Source organism: Eptatretus burgeri, chromosome 11 (assembly GCF_056783735.1).
Source record: "Eptatretus burgeri isolate ZD-2024b chromosome 11, Ebu_testis_v1, whole genome shotgun sequence".
Lineage (NCBI taxonomy): Eukaryota > Metazoa > Chordata > Myxini > Myxiniformes > Myxinidae > Eptatretus > Eptatretus burgeri.
In genome coordinates this window covers 59,356,643-59,361,797 of record NC_140971.1, presented here as the reverse complement: position 1 = coordinate 59,361,797, position 5,155 = coordinate 59,356,643, and positions in this window count along the sequence as shown.

The following is a 5,155-nucleotide window of genomic DNA, read 5'->3' as shown; positions in this document are numbered from 1 at the left end:
TGGAAAGCCACATTTGTTTTGCCCGACTTTGCCCCTTCCTGCCTTCCATTGCAATATATCAAGGTTGTGTCGATTAGTGTGTTTGTCCACCTGACACTAAAATGTTTCAGCTTCTGATTATTCTTACAATGCAGAAGCCCTCTGATGTTTTGCCTGAAAATCTTTACAGAATCGAGGGTTTAATTATTGTATACCTTCCTCGCCTGGGTTTATGGGTTTACATTCGTGTGTGTGTGTGTGTGTGTGTGTGTGTGTGTGTGTGTGTGTGTGTGTGTGTGTGTGTGTGTGTGTGTGTGTGTGTGTGTGTGTGTGTGTGTGTGTGTGTGTGTGTTTTGTTCAAAAGTTTATTGGAATGAGATGCAGCAATGCAAGAAATTTATTTTCTTTTATTGATATATAAATATATGTAATTGATAACAAGGTTTTTGTCTTGCTCGTCAAACCTTATGAGCGCTCCAAGTATCCACTGCTGTTTTGGAACAATAAGAAAATACAGTATTCATCGTTACTGGTTATTAATTCACAACCAAATAATTGGAGTTTGTAAAGAAAAAATGGGGGAGTCACTATTAATTGGTTATTCATTCACAACTCATAATTTGATTTCATAAAAAGGGACTATTACTCTGTAAGCCTGGTGTTGGCTTAGCGGTTAAGGTGGCTGGCTTAAGATCTTAGGGCCCTAAGTTTGAGCCCAAGTCGTGCCGTTAAGTAACACTAGGTGGGTTGAGTCAGCCTGTCATCCTTCCGAGGTCAGCAAAATGAGTACCAATTTACTGGAAACGGGCACTGCATCAGCGGCACAACCGTGATCCCAGCAATAATGCAACCAGCAGCCACAGGCTGTACACAAAATAATAATAACTATTACTCTTTGTACTAAATGTTTATGCACATCAGGCATATTTCTCTTCCAATGCAAGTACATGCTCAGTGATGTGCATTGTGCTTTGGCCATAGCCCTTGGGGTGCAATCTCTAAGATGGGCCGGTGTGCTTCGAATCGGTTCAAGTTGGAGATCTTCGTTGTTATTGCTCTTACACCAATTCCGTGACCAGAAACTGGCATGTTGCATGCTCCTTTTTTATTCCGTTAGATTTAAAGGCCTTCACCATAGTGGTGTATCAACACTTGTAGTGTGGCATTGCCTAAAGTATCACATCGAAACACCTTCAGAAAGCACCTGCAAGTTGCGAGTTCATGTCAAGTTCGGGTGTCCCGTACCAATACTTTAGATGGCGTTTCTTATCACATTTGGTCTGTAAATAAAATATGACTGTAAGACGCATCTCCATACTAACTACCATCGAAACCTCATGGTAAACTGTTTTGTGCAAATTGGTTTTGACAATCTGAGATTTTGATGACATCTAAAGATCTAAAATGCCGTTTGTCTTTTTCTTTTTTTTTTTTTAGAAACAAACTGGTCCAAGTTTGGATTTGTTTCATTTTTAACGTGAGTTTTTGAGTTGAGATGTTATTAGTCGAGAGATGAAGCCTCGTGGAGACCTAATTTAGGGATTTATCGCCCTTCTTATTGTGTAAATATCTACGTTGTGCTTGGGACTGTCCCAGACCAACCCTTAGTCATTGTGAAGCAAGATTTGCAATGCTGTGCGTGCTTTGAAAACGAGTTGCTTTTATCGTGAAATCAACATCTCCCTTCACAGCTCACCTATTTGCAGCAGCTTATTGCCTGGCAAAACTGTCGTAACACTCAGGAAGCAAAGGTTAGAGAGTGCTTTATTGCCTCCTGAACGTTTCAAAGCAGCACCGCTTGACGTCAAAGAAACCCACCCATTTCTGATCGAGTTTGTTTAAAACTTCAATGCAATGTTCTAACTGAATCCTACTATTGATTTGCAATTGGTCGCTGGCTTTGACACAAATACAAATTGTTATTATGGACCCTAGGCATCAAAAAGCTACATATATCGAACAAGCTGTTCCAAATGGAGCACTTCTCCACCGTTAGAACATTTAAGTTGCATCAGCTATGGCAATAAGTGTGAGTTGTTGCTCCCAGCTTTGCTGGCTCGATGACAGAAGACACCATTTGTATTTTTGCCTCCTCCATCCCAACCCGCTTTAGAATCCCGTGCGGGCATGAGCAACTTGTGACATTAACTGTGGGATCGGGGTGGGAGAAGAATATGGAGGGGGGAATTTTGGCCCAAATCTTTCGCGAACCTGCTGGCCAGGCCTGATGTTCGACTGAAGGTGATTTGGACAGGCATTTGTAAAAATAAATTCAAGACGTCGCCAATAATTCACCGACTCCTTGGAAGATACCATGGAAACTTTAACATCCACCAACGACCAATGCTGGCATCCTTCCAATGGAGAGACGGCACACGCATCGATGTCTCATCATGTGTATGAAACACCAGGGTGACAGTTTACAACTGTGTCGAAATTTGAACCCATGCTGGATGGCTCAAAGGTGAGTGTACAAATACTTCTAGGGCCTAGGCTATCCTGGCAGCCCAAACTTCATCGAAAGGTTCTCAAATCCAAACCATTTGAAAATTCTTTCTCGCATTGGTGAGTTATTTTATTTAACAGTAAGTCAGCAGTTGAGAGGAATATTTGGGCAAAAGAAGAGGTGGGGGATAAAACATTCCATTGTTTTCATTTAATGATCCCTTCATTCAAATTCGTCCTGGAATTCTGGAACTATGTTCGGCCGACTGATCAAGAAACGACAAGAGGAACACAAAAGGGTAAGGTCACACAAACAGACCTTCCCAAGAGGCAAAAATAGAAGCAACCAATAAAGTGCTGCAGGTAATTTAAAGGAAGTCGAAACGAATTCTGACTGTAACCCCTTCCTCGTTAAACTCTTAAAATCCAGGCACGCTGTCAACCTCGACTCATTTGTTCCTCTGTTCTCCCGTTTGAAGAACTGCCTTCCAGAGGATGTGTAATCGCACTCTTTCCTCCATGACCTTTAGCAGCCGGTGCACATCCTCCATACCTACTGATGATCTTTTCTACATTCATTAACCATACCAAGCCCAACCCTCTCTTGCAGGTGACTGTTATTCCTCACCTCTTTTCTTTTTCGTTCATTTAATTGCTTGTGCACACACGTGCCCCGACTCTGTTTTCATTTCCCCACTCAGTCACCTCACTCTTCCATGAGTCTCGATTTTGTATGCTAATTTTTTTTTTAACTTTCAAAGTCAGAAAGCACAACCAATTGAATGAATTTGCACTATTCATTTGAGTTGTATCATTAATATGGCACTTTCAAAATGATGTAATTATTTCACCCCCAAAATGCATGGGTGCACATATGCAGAAGCCCTCAGATGCTGAAGAAGAGAGTGGGAATAAATTATACAACGTGTCTGGGAAAAGGAATGTTACTTGGAATGGCTCACCGAGCTTCTGAAAGATACTTGGAAAAGTACCTGAGAGAACAGACTGTGCCTCTGCATACCAAAAGACTTGGAGAACTTTGTACTGCAAACTCCTATTTGATGGAAGTGGAGTGGAGTCACGTGACTCCTCTCCCTTCTCCCTCCAGAGATCCTGACCAGTGAATGGACTGTGTATCTGGATTAGGTTCTTGTGAACACTGATGGGAAGGACATGTACAGGGTAACTTTATTTACATTTAATCATGTTGGGAGGGGAGGGGGTGTGGGGGGAGCTCGACGGGGGCTTTGAAGGCTGTTATAATATAAAGTACTTGCAGGGATCCATGAAATTCCACGTCATGCAAAATGTGACGTCCAGACATTAAATCTTTCCTCTTCTCCAATGGCCTGATTTCTGATCATCAATTTGGTTTCAGACCAGGTCACTACCCTTGATATGCTGCTTCTGCTCTCTCAACAATGGATGGAGGTCCTCAATGCCGGACATGAAATCGGAGCCATATCCCTATACATATCGCGTGCTTTTGACACGGTCTGGCACCCTGCCCTGCCCTGCTCACCAAACTCTCTTCCTATGGCATCCAAGGCCATCTCCACTCATGGCTCGCAGACTTCCTCTCCTGTCACAGTCAACATGTGGCCCTAAATGGAGTTCTTTCATCCCCTATTCCTGTCCAGGCTGGAGTACCTCAAGGCAGCGTTCTGAGCCCTGTTCTTTTTCTGGTTTTCATCAATGATCTCTCCGACTCTGGAAAATCCTCTTTATCGCTTTGCTGATGATTCCACCCTCTGCCTTACCATGTCATCCCTCAGACCGGCATGCAGCAGCTCCTTCGCTCACTGCAGATCTGGGTAAAATCACAAACTGGTCCAACACGTGGAACATGTCTTTCAATCCAGACAAATCTCACACTCACTATGTCTCTCCGAAAGGACCGTTTGGACCCCCCCCCCCCCCATCCACTATCTCAACAATCCTCTGGAAGAAGTCCTTTCAAGCTTCTTGTTCTCTCTCATTATCTTCCATGATCTTTCCTGGGAAAGCCACATTTGCAACCTCGCTTCCAAACCAGTCGCCGACTGGGAATCCTCCGTCTTGCAAAGTCCTTCCTCGGCCCACCTGAGCTCCTGACCACATACAAAGCTTTCGTCCGCAGCCTGATTGAGTACTGCTCTCCCCTCTGGGCTGGTGCTCCTGCCTCCCACCTTTCTCGGCTTCACGCTGTGGAAAACAAGACATTTCGGATCATTGGCATCTCCCGTGATGAGGCTGAGTCTTTGGGCCTCTCGCTCTCTCACCGCAGGCAGGTCGGTGGTCTCTCTGTCTTCTACCGTCTCCTCTCCGATGTCGCCACCCCACCCCCCCCCCCCTTGCTCTATCTGTAATTTGTCCCCACCATATTTCTGCAGGGTGCTCAAGGTCCACCAACAACCCCCTTCTGGTAAAACGACCGAAATCACTGCTCACCTTCACTCTTTCATTCCTCTTTTTTTTTTCCTTCCTTTGGAATAAACTCTCTCACTCTATTCAATCCCATTTTTCCCTCCAGGCCTTCAAAACAACTGCTCACCACCACCTCTTATCGTCCCCCATCCAAATCCCCAATCTTTTCTACCCCTGTTAATCCACCCCAAACCCACCTCCTTCAAATTCCCTGCTTTCCTTCCTGAAAGTCCCTGTAATGTCCCTCTTGCATACCCCGTATGCATACTTGCATACCTTGTTCCCTGCCCCCATCCCTCTCCCTTCCATAGATCTCCTAATGTCT